General features: G+C 45.8%; 1 protein-coding gene across 1 annotated transcript in view; it reads right to left on the bottom strand.

The window, feature by feature from the left end:
- The window catches only part of LOC147121428 (BTB/POZ domain-containing protein 3), an 89,896-nt gene extending 77,844 nt beyond the window's left edge, over window positions 1–12,052 (bottom strand). The window contains exon 1 of the mRNA XM_085981671.1: window positions 11,899–12,052. The gene's annotated coding sequence lies outside the window, so the exon portion shown is untranslated. The remainder of the gene's footprint in view (window positions 1–11,898) is intronic.
- Window positions 12,053–12,486: the final 434 nt, after the last annotated feature.

The following is a 12,486-nucleotide window of genomic DNA, read 5'->3' as shown; positions in this document are numbered from 1 at the left end:
CCACCCCAGACGGGCTGGGTGGGGGCGGAAAAAGAGTTCAAATATCAGTATCGGACAACCCAACCCCATTTCCATCCCTTTAAATTTTAAAGCGTAGGAAATCAGGCTATGAACGAGGCTCCCACAAAAGACAGGCAGGGACCTACTTAACATACTAAAGTCATGGCCTGATGACATAATCGGCGCTGCAACTTAAATTTCACAGTAAGCGAGGGGGAGGCCCGAGCTGTGGGATTCCTGGCAGCAGATCCAAGGTGGGAGCTGCCGACTCCACGAAGTAAGTGGCTGTTCCAGTATTTCTTGTGGGCCAGGAAGATCAGGAGTGCTCCTCGCCTAACCCAACTCCTGGCCCCTCAAAAATGTCGTCGGCCTCCCCCAGCCCTCCCGATTGCGGATGCTCCTTTCAGAGTGCTGGGGACCGTCCCAAAGGGTCCCTGACTGCGGCCTCCTGCCACTCGTGTTCTGTCCCACCCGCCGGCCTAGGCGGTCAATTTGGCCTGCCGACGGGCGGCAGGCAGGCCTACAATATGCTAATGAGGCCCTGCCGTTAAGATTGGCACCGGCCCCTACGTCCCCAGTCTTGCCAGATTTTCCCCACGCTACCCCGCACCCTTCTTGCAAATATCGGGGCCACAGCGTTGGGCAGTTTAGAGGGACCTCGAATTTGGAGCTAACTCATGCTATAATGACATGGGGCTATTTATTGCTGTGAACACGTAGCAATGGGGAATCAGAGGTAATTCTGCACAAAACCAAGAAAAGGGGAAGAGTGCAATGTGGAACAAAGCAGCCAAAAATGTTGTAAGAAAACACAGGTTTGCAAAAGTGATCAATTTTCAAAAACAGCTCTTCACAGAGGTCAGAATAAGTTTTCTTTCTTTAGTAGCTGCATCTTATTATTTACAGTTCAATCTTGTGTTAGTGCTGCATTTGGGAGATTTAAGTTATTTTGCAAATTTAGTCTTGCGCAATGTAGATTTTACACCATGTTCACTCAAAATTCCACTATTTGAGAAGAGAAATTCACTTTCTAAAATTGTTACAATCTAACCAAATCTATAAGTTGTTGATGCCAGGAGTTGTTGTTGAGCACAAAAATCTAAACTGACACTCTCAGTGCAGTGCTGAGGGAGTGCTGCATTGTCGGAGGTGCCATCTTTCAGATTAAACATTAAACAGAGGCCCTGACAGCTCTCTTAGGTGGACGTAAAAAGATCCCATGGTGCTATTTTGAAGAAGAGCAGGGGAGTTATCCCTGGTGTCTTGGCCAATATTTGTCCCTCAATCAACATCACAAAAACAACAGATTATCTGGTCATCATCACATTGCTGTTTGTGGGAGCTTGCTGTGTGCAAATTGACTGCCGCGTGTAATGTATGTAATACGTATATATACCTTAAGGGAGAGAACTACTTTTTACAGCTCCTGTATACTGTCGTACCGGCAGTGACCACACCTGTATATAAACCCTGAGTAGTGATCTGTATAGTTAGTTCTAGAGTAACCCTCATTCAGTAAACACCTGTTGAATCGTTCCCTGCAGTCTGTTGTCTGATTATTGAAGGACACAACATTAAGATACACGGACATAACATTGGCGACGAGGCAGATTCGAACCTACCTGCAACTCTGCATCACCTCCCAGGGATTCGCTCCTGGAGAACAGTGGAAGGTCGAGTCCAGAAGCACGGGCGTCGACCACGGGCAATCGCCCAGTCATCCAGCGGAGATTTGAGCATCACAGGGGAGGCTGTCGAGAGCCAGGCTTGGCTTTCCAGTCATGGTGGTCCAGCGAAACGGGCTGGCAACAGGTACTGCGCAGACCCTTCCCGGACAGCGGCGGGCTAGAGCCCGACCGAGCGGCACAGATAAAGGCCGAGCAGCGTCGACGGGGGAGAGAGACAGGGCAGAGCGCACAGGGTGCAGCCGGTGTTCAGGACCGAGCGGCGTCAATGGGGGAGAGAGACGAGAGAGCGCAGAGAGTGTTCAAGGGCCGAGCAGCGTCAACGGAGGTGAGAGGCGCGCAGGAAAACGCGAGGCGCTGCCATTGCCACGAGGACTGCAGAGAGCGGCGTTGGCAGCAGCGCACGAAACCCACAGGGCGTCGCCATTTGCCACGAGGACCGCCGAGAGCAGCATTGGCAGCAGCGCGGGAGACGCCATTTTAAGCTGCAGCGGGGAAGAAAGGAAAGCACGGGAGACTCCATTTTAAGCCAGTCTAACCACACCCAAAAATGCCGAAGAGTGGCAGTATCACAGCGTTCGACAATGAAGTCGAAGATTGGACGACATATGTCGAACGCATAGAAGTATACGGCAAGGCGAATTAAGTGCCAGATGACAAGAAAGCACTGGTATTGTTGAATTCAATGGGTGCAAAAACGTATGGCTTACTACGAAACCTAGTAACCCCAGAGAAGCCAGTAGAAAAGGATTTTGAAAACATAGTGTCAATCCTACAGGACCACTTAAACCCCACACCGCTGCTGATAGCAGAAAGATTTAAGTTTCACAAAAGGAACCAGCATAAAGATGAAAGTAATGCTGAGTATTTAACAGAACTGCGCAAGCTATCGAAACACTGCCAGTTTGGAACGGGACTAGCAGATACTTTAAGGGATAAGTTTGTGTGTGGGCTTCAAAGTGAAGGAACCCAGAAACGGCTTCTATCAGAAAAGGATCTTATGCTGGACAAGGCTTTCAGCATTGCAGTATCACACGAAGCAGCAGCACGGGGCGCTGCAGAGATACAACAGAGACCGCAAGAATATGGCACAAATGAAATGTCATACGTAACAGTGAAGTGCTATCGCTGCGGCAGAACAGCACACGACCATAATGATTGCTGGTTCAAGGACAAAGTGTGCAGACAGTGTGGAAAAGTAGGACACATAGCAAGAGTCTGCAGGTCAGGAAAGAAAACCAGCATCAAGAAATCGTCACAGGAGAAGTACAAGAAGGTACATAAGGTGACGGAGAGTAGTTCAGATGAACAGAAGAGTGATACAGACTCCAGAAGCAAGGAGCTGGGTTGTCTGAAACTACATAATGTGATCAAAACGGAGGATCACCAAACTATCTGGGTCACGCTCAAGATAGCAGGAGTCCAAGTGAAAATGGAATTGGACACAGGATCAGCCCCAACAGTCATAAACCGAAGGGACTACAAGTGGCTATTTTCACATATACCCTTGAGAGATACAAAGATTGTCTTGAAGACGTACACGGGGCAAAAAGTCAACCCCAAAGGAAAAATAAGGGTGAACGTTATATATAACGGCAAGGAAACACCAAAAATGGACCTTTATGTATTGCCAGATGGAGGACCACCACTACTAGGACATGAATGGATCTGGAAGATACAGCTAGATTGGCATTCCATACAGGCACTGACTGTGGCTGACAAAAAGGATGACGACGTCACACCTGGGTGACTGTCAAAGATCCTAACTGACGCAAAAGAAGTGTTCCAGCAAGGACTCGGAACACTAAAAGGCATGACAGTGATGATTAAAATTGAAGAAAACACAAGCCCAAAATGTTTTTTAACGCCAGACCGGTACCTTATGCGATCCGCCCAGCCGTCGAAGCAGAGCTGGAGAGTCTGGAACGTCCAGGTGTACTGTCCAAGGTAGACTGGAGCGAGTGGGCTACACCCATCGTCCGTGATGAAAAAGTCGTTGAGCAGCACGCCTGGGGAACCAAGGAAGGTTCGCATCTGTGGGGGCTTTAAGGTAACAGTGAACCCGGTCCTTCACACCGTACAATATCCACTTCCGCGGATTGAAGATATTTTCGCCTCGCTATCTGGAAGGAAACGCTTCACTAAGATTGATCTGGCCCAGGCGTATCTGCAAATGGAGGTAGAAGAAGCATCAAAAAAAATACCTCACAATCAACACCCATAAAGGTCTCTACCAATACAACTGGCTGGTATTTGGGGTAGCATCAGATCCGGCTATTTGGCAGAGGGCAATGGAACAAGTCCTGCAAGGAATCCCGGGGATCCAGTGTTATTTGGACGACATCCTGGTCACAGGCGAAAATGACAGTGATCACCTTGCCAACCTGGAGCAGGTGCTCACTAGATTGCAGGAATATGGGCTCCAAGCTAACCGCCCCAAATGCGAGTTTTTTAGAAAACAGATCTCGTATTGCGGCCACATTATCGATAAAGAGGGGTTACATAAGTCCCCAGAGAAGATTGAGGCAGTAGTCAAGGCTCCAGCACCGGGAAATGTGTCACAACTGAGGTCGTTCCTCGGGCTGGTAAACTACTACCATAAGTTCTTGCCAAATTTGTCTACAATACTACACCCACTGAACACCCTACTGCAAACTGGGGTGCCATGGAAGTGGAGTGACGAATGTAGACGAGCTTTTCAGAAGAGCAAAACAATAATCACATCGAAAGAGGTATTGGCCCATTACAACCCGGCATTACCAATTCGGTTGGCATGTGATGCATCACCCTACGGCATTGGAGCGGTGCTGTCGCACAAATTCTCGGACGGCTCAGAGAGGCCAATAGCCTTTGCGTCACGATCACTAACCTCAGCCGAGCGTAACTACGCCCAGATTGACAGGGAGGCCCTCAGCCTAGTGTGGGGAGTGAAAAAGTTCAATCACTATCTGCACGGGCAGAAGTTCACCTTGCTGACTGACCACCAACCACTTGTCTCCATCTTTAATCCAAAGAAGGGCGTTCCGGTGATGACTGCGCAACGGCTACAAAGATGGTCCCTTTTTCTAGGGGCGCACCAATATGAAATCGAGTATAAGGGCACGAAACAGCATGGAAATGCTGATGGGCTATCACGCCTGCCACTGCCTACTGCGGAGGAAGCACCAGCAGTGAATCCTGTCGAAATATTTCATTCGACTATAATTGAATGCTTGCCAGTAACTAACGCTGGTATAGAGAAGGAGACCCGAAATGACCCGACACGGTCTCGGGTATATGATATGACGGTGAAGGGATGGCCAGCACATGGTGACTCACTGTTGCCAGCATTCTCATCCAGAAGAGAACAGCTGTCAGTATGCCAGGGGACCTTGATGTGTGGATCCCGAGTGGTAATTCCACCCAAGTTAAGGGAGAGAGTGCTCAATGAGCTTCACGAAGGTCATCTGGGAGGGGTGAAAATGAAATGAAAAGCCTTGCTAGGGCTTAAGTGTGGTGGCCGGGGATCGATCAGCAAATCGAGGACCTGACAAAGAGCTGCTCAGGATGCCAGAAGGTCCAAAATGCACCACCACATGCCCCTCTACACCCATGGGAGTGGCCCTCATCTCCATGGCAACGGGTGCATATTGATTTTGCTGGTCCATTCATGGACTCAATGTTTTTAATAGCCGTGGATGCGCACTCGAAATGGCCTGAGGTGACCAAAATGTCCTCCACCACCACGGAGAAAACTATTGCAGTCCTACGGACCATTTTTGCCAGGAACGGCTTGCCAGAACAGATTTGCTCTGATAACGGACCACAGTTTGTGTCCGAAGAGTTTCAAAGATTTATGAAAAGGAATGGGGTGAGGCATTACACATCTGCCCCGTATCATCCAGCCACAAATGGATTGGCTGAGAGGTTCATACAAACCTTTAAAAAAAGCAGTAAAGGCCATGTGCGATGACGACATTCCACTGCAGCATAAGGTGGACAATTTCCTGTTAGCCTACAGAAATGCGACACATGCAGCCACCAACCAGGCCCCGGCCATGATGTTCTTTAACCGAAGGTTGAAATCTCGTCTGGATTTGCTCAGACCAAATGTACGAAGAGATGTTGTGCTGGAATTGCTTACTCTCATCAATGAGAAGCCGACAAGGAGCTTCAATGTAGGGCAACCAGTCTTGGCCCGCGACTACCGAACAGAGAAATGGCAACCAGGAACGATATGCACACAGCAGGGGCCACTAATGTACACAGTGGATGTTGGGGAGAGCATCGTGAGACGCCATGCTGACCAGATCCTAGAGTCACAGGAACGAGTCAACCCCATGTCTCGGCCATATGTACCTGGTGAGGAACCCGACGTACAGGTCGCATCTACCTCAGAAACAATAGCATTGGAAGCTGATGAATCAACTGACGACAGGGTGCCAGAATCGCCTCCGCACCAAGAGCGAGACACTCGGGAAAGGCGTTATCCAGAAAGAATCAGGAAGCCTCCCCAGAGACTGAATATATCAATGGACTATTTTCATATAACATTGTATATTAAAAATGTTAATTGTTAAATGAGTATTATGGTACTGTTAATCTAAAAGGGGATTAATTGTAATGTATGTAATGTATATATACCTTAAGGGAGAGAACTACTTTTTACAGCTCCTGTATACTGTAGTACCGGCAGTGACCACACCTGTATATAAACCCTGAGTAGTGATCTGTACAGTTAGTTCTAGAGTAACCCTCATTCAGTAAACACCTGTTGAATCGTTCCCTGCAGTCTGTTGTCTGATTATTGAAGGACACAACATTAAGATACACGGACATAACACCGCGTGTCCTACATTACAACAGTGACTACACTTCAAAAAGTACTTCATTGACTGTAAAACACTTTGGGACATCCTGAAGTCGTGAAAGGCGCTATATAAATGGAAGTCTTTCTTGTTTATAGCGCTGCTTATAGGCACTTAAATATATTTGAATGTAGATTCTAGTCTGTCTAATACTAGAACAAAAGACAGCCTGAAGAGAGAAATTCCCATGGCATTTATGTGGATAATCCCAAATAAGGAATTAAAAATGACTATATATAAAACTTGGTTGTTACATATAGATAATAACATCCAGAGACACTCCCTTATTATTTTATTCATGACTTCCTCAAAAAATTCAACTACATCAGTAAGACACAACTTACCTTCAACATGCTGGCTCTCTCTGATCAGTTCATATTTGTTCAAGTGCTCAGTCATGCTATCCCTGTTAAAGTGACAGGCCTGTAAGTTACCCAAGCTTCTCTCTCCCACCCTTCTTAAATAATGGAGTGCCATCAGCAAATTTACAATCTAATTTTTAGTGGTACGTGCAACTCCAGTGCCACAGTAAAATGTGGTTTGACTACAGGAAAACACCTTAAAAGTACAATTAGATATAACTCATTATACAAACTCAAAGTATCATACCCTCTCACTCCCCCACCCCTCAATGGGTCTCAAAGTTACCAACAGCAAAATGACAACAAACCATGCACCCGATCTTTAGTTTGTGTCACAGACCCTAACTGCTCTGTAGCTTGTAATTCAGGCCTGCATTTAAAATTAAACCTTACAACAGTAAACCACACTGCATTCCCAACATTTGGCTAACAAAAGATTGGAGTATGACAGTATAATTGGAGATTACAGCATGAATACTGTACTTGCCAACTGGCTGTTGATCCTTTGTCTCCCACAGGGGTAACTGCATGGTGCTTACTTGCTACTAAACGAAAAACAGGAAGTCCCTAAAATAGCAGGAAAGCACATTTCCACCCACCTTAAAGGGGCCCCGTAAGTTGGATAGAGAGTCCGGCAAAAACACTTCCAGGTTTGGAATCTGTTCATAAAATGTTCGCACAATGAATTCATCAGAACAACTTGCACGTATTTTGTATTAACAATATAAAATCTATGCAGCCAATGGCTAAACTGGGGAAGGTCTGGATGGCATGAAATTGGTCAGCTATAACTTGAAGTGTTCTCATTTGAGGTTATGGTGACGTTTGTGATACAGGTAACTTCTGGCAGTTTCAAGTATTGAGACTACTTTACAAAACTCAACCAGACAACAAGGGAGAGCTTCTTTGTCATGGCTTTAAGGTTTCTCCCATCCTGCCCCATGCTCCTCTGATTCTGGCCTCTTGTACATTCCCGATTTTAATTGCTTCACCATTGGCGGCCGTGCCTACAGCTGCCGAGGCCCTAAACTCTGAAATTCCCTCCCTGAACCTCTCCGGCTCTCTACCTCACTTTCCTCCTTTAAGACGCTCTTTAAAACCTACCTTATCTGCCCTAATATCTCTTTATGTAGCTCAGTGTCAAATTTTGTTTGATAATGCTCCTGTGAAGCACCTTGGGATATTTTATGAGGTTAAGCGTGCTATATAAATGCAAGTTGTTGTTGTTCTTGAATGGCTTGTCAGGCCACTTTGGGAGCACATAGAGTCAACCACATTGTCGGGACTAGTGTCACTTTTAGGCCAGACCAGGTTAGTGTTGGCAGGTTCACTGTGCTGAAGGACATAGCTGAACTAGTTGGGATTTTACAACAATCCAACATGGTCATTTGTTCTGATGCCAGCCCACAAATGATCAGATTTATTGAAGTTGCCACTGTGAAATTTAAATTGAACCACTGGGTTACTAGTCTAGGACCAGAACGACAACTTGCATTTATATATCAGCTTTAACATAGTATAACATTTGATACTGAGCTACATAAAAAGAGAAATTGGGGCAGGTGACCAACAGTTTGGTCAAAGACGTAGGTTTTAAGCAGCAACTTAGTATTTAGTGATGGGTGAGTGGGGCTCGGAGAGAGTTAGGATTCGGGCAGCAGAGCTTTGGATGGGCTCAAGTTTACAGAGGGTGTATGAGTCTTTCCAAGAGATTTCCAGAAGGAGCTGCTAAGCTCTTTTGTCTTTTAAAAATCATCATATATCTGATTGTGCCATACAGTATCTTGCCAATGTATTTGTTTCTGTGCGTCATCTTATTTGTCAATAAATCTGGACAGTGGCTTAGCCAATATAAATGGTCTTACTCTAACTATTTTGTCTTCCAAACTGACAAAAGACAGAGGGCATCTTAAATGTTCTTCAGTGAGCAATTTAACATAATTTGGGGTTGATTGTTCGACCTGGGCTACACTAGTTTAGTGCACCAGAGAATAAAAGACACAGATTAATATTCAAACGAGATAACAGTCTGCTTAAGGAAAGCGACATCAAGCCACTTAAAAAAAGGAAATGTACTGGAGAAAGCACGAATTGTAGCAGCACATGTAGCACAAAAAATGTCACACTTTTCTGAACCAATCCAAAAATCACTGACTATCCACTGCGCTAATTCTCACCACATCATATAATCATAGAATGATAGAGCACAGAAGGCCGCCATTCAGTGTATCATGCCTGTGCTGGCTCTTTGAAAGAGCTACCTAATTATTCACATTTTCCTGCCCTTTCGCCATAGCCCTGCAAATGTTCCCTATCAAGTATTTATCCAATTCCCCTTTGACAGTTACTATTGAATCTGCTTCCACAACCCTTTCAGGCAGTTCATTCCAGATCATCATAACTCACTGCGTAAAAAAAAAATTCTCATCTCGCCTCTGGTTCTTTTGCCAATTACATTAAATTTGTGTCCTCTGGTTACTGACCCTTTTGCCACTGGAAACAGTTTCTCTTTATTTAATTTTTTTAAACCCTTCATGATTTTGAACACATTCTATTAAATTTCCTCTTAACCGTCTCTGCGCTAAAGGAGAACAACTCCAGTTTCTCTAGTCTGTCCACATAACTGAAGTCAAGGATCCCTACTACCATTCTGGTAAACCTCCATGGCCTTGCCATCCTTCCTAAAGTGTGATGCCCAGAATAGGACACAACATTTCAGGTGGGGCCTAACCAGTGATTTATAAAGGTTTAGCATAACTTCCTTGATTTTGTACTCTAACTTTTCCTGCCACCTTGCACAAACTTGTACCATATCCTTTGACTCACTGGAAGCAAGACCGTAGGAGATCCACATGTTATAGATGAACATCACACACCTTAAGCTTGGACTAAAACATCCTTGCTGCAGTTCAAGCTCTTGCAAAGCACTGAGGAGTGACCATAGACACAAAACAGGAATATCTAAAAGAGCTCTCAATCCATAAATTTCTCTCCGTGCTCCCACCAACCACTAGGTTCAAATTGTGAGACATCTGTCTCTTAATTAGAGACAAAAACAACTGAATACTAGAAGTCTGAAATGAAACTAGAAAATGTTGGATATATCCAACAGGTTCTTCAGGATCTGGAAAGGTGAAGAAATGTTGACGTTTCAAGTTGAGAACCAAACCTAGACTCTGGGGCTGCCTCCTGGGGATGGATTGGAGGGGGGAGGGGCTGGAAGCAGATCTTCCACTTATCCCATAATTGCGTCCAGGCCCCATCTGAAATCCCAGGATCAGGGTCTTGGGCATACAGGCACCTGTACCACTTCCAGCACAACTGGAGCACTTGGTTTAGAGGGGCAACAGATTGCCATGGAGAAAACAGCCTTTTAACAAAAAAAAACTGGGACCAGGCCCCACTTGCATCAGAATCAGGTCCTGGCATGCTCTTCACTTGCTCCATGAGAACATTGCATTGGGACGAAGGAGGTGGGGCTGATGGGCTCCCTGGCAGATGTTGCTGTTCGGCCAATCCTTGCCTTTTTCTGTGATATCTGCATTGGGACGAAGGAGGTGGGTGTGAAAGGCGTCTGCCGCACGTCTGGCTGTATTGTGCATGCCCTCCCCCCAGCCCACAAAAAAGGGGCAGAGACCTGGCATTGGCATAACTTGAGCCTTGCCTCAAATTCCTCCTCTGCCCACGTTGGCTTTGAGCTGCTAGCTCCTAGGAATTTCACAGCTGTTTTCCTGCCAAGGAAATGGGACAACATCTTTGTGTTGCTTTATCAGTTCTGATGAAAAATTAATTTGTCAGATGGCGTACAACCTGCTTTGTATTTCCAGTATATATAACTAACTATCTATCTTATGGTTGTCTCTGATTGCAACTTATTTATTGTCTACAATGTTAACTAATATGCAACAAAGATACCAGCCATGGCCCAGGCACAGTTTTGAATTGTATCTTTATTTCTCAAACTTGTGCTTTCAATAAACTGCTGTTTCTGTATCATTTCCCAGCGCAGTGACTGCCAAGTGTAGGTTTACACTGGCCAGGAGATAGATCGTGACCGTTTACCAATTTAACCAACCAATTTTGCTGACGTCTGGAAGCCAAGTATTACAGGATGACCGAAGGCCCCTGTCTGCACCATCAAATTGTAAAGCCCCCATGTCAATTAGTCCAGATCAAATCAAACTTATAGTTGAACACCACCTTACATATTTGGTAGCAACATAATTATATATGATGGGAGTTGTTAACAATCCAAATAGTGATACAACCCTGAAACTGAACTAAGATGCTGCAATTTCGCAAATCGGTTGAATTAGTTTTGACTTGCAAAATGCATTTTTTTAAAAAATAAACTCTGGTAAGATCCAACTTTTTCCAGTCTAACTTTTCCCAAGTACATGAAGGTGATAATTCTCTTGCCCCTGCATTAAGCCAAGCTTCTGTTAATACGAGCTCTGATAGTGCCCAGAAAGAGTGGAGCTGAATTATCACAAGGTGCCATTGTGTCCCACTGGCTCTGTTATTATCTGCACTCTGCAGCCTTTTCCTGTGGTTTCAACCAGCCAGACGCCACTGAGAGAAAGAGAAAGATGGAACTGCAGGCAGTACCATAAACTGAACGTAACAGGGTGTTTCAGCTCCTAACTGTGCTCAAACTGTTGAGAAACACCCCATTACCAGGACCGGGCAAAACAAAGAAGAAAACAATCACGAAACTTTCTTTTCCCCAAAAGTAAGCGTTTATGGGACAATTAAAAACCCCACTAAAAATGACAACACAGCACCTCTCCCCCACCTCCTCACGAAACTTACTCTGTATCTTTGCACCTCCCGCCCCACTACACGTATACAAACTGCACCTTAAATTTAAGACACAATTGACGGCGCAATTGCTTCGGTGCGCCAGGAATTTCCCCCCTCCTCCTGTGATGCTGAACCCCGGGCCAGACCCCGCACCGCTCTGCCCGACCACCCGCTACTAACCCCTTTGTGGGTTTCACTGACCTGCTCGGATGCCGAGTCGGCGTTGCGGCAGAAGGGGAGGAAGGACCTCCTCCAATCCTCTGGTTTCTCCCACCCCCACAACCCCAAGAGTCAGGGAGCGCACCGTCCAGTCGGAAAAATCCTCATCACCTTTAAGCTGTTCGAAAATAAACCATCACTGGGGTGGGGAAAAGGTGGGAAGAGCCGGGGTTTAAGGGGAGGGTGGAGAGGGAGGCGCTTCCCAGGGCTTCGGGACGGGAACACCTCTGCAAGCGGCTAGGGGACGTGATGCCTTCTATTGTGTGTTCACTGGGCATCTGCAGTCCCCATCACCGGCCCCCACCGCTCTTTCTGAACTGGTAGCTAGGGTGCAAAGGATTGGATTACGTTTCTGCACAAATCGCCATTCAAATATGTAAAAAATGCAGTCTGTGTAAATGTCTCTCAGCATTCAGCTGCCTTTTCTAACGAACTGGGTTGCCCCAGTGTCATCAAACAAAAAAAATAGCAACTATTAAGGAACTCAGCCATTAAAAAAACAAAAGGAAACTTAAATAATAATATTACACTTAGAGTTTCTGTTAGTTTGCGCTGGCTTTCAGTGCAATT

The sequence above is a fragment of the Somniosus microcephalus genome, chromosome 3, assembly GCF_052327205.1.
Source record: "Somniosus microcephalus isolate GS21.2 chromosome 3, FLI_Smic_1.0, whole genome shotgun sequence".
Lineage (NCBI taxonomy): Eukaryota > Metazoa > Chordata > Chondrichthyes > Squaliformes > Somniosidae > Somniosus > Somniosus microcephalus.
This window is presented reverse-complemented; position numbering and strand designations above follow the sequence as displayed.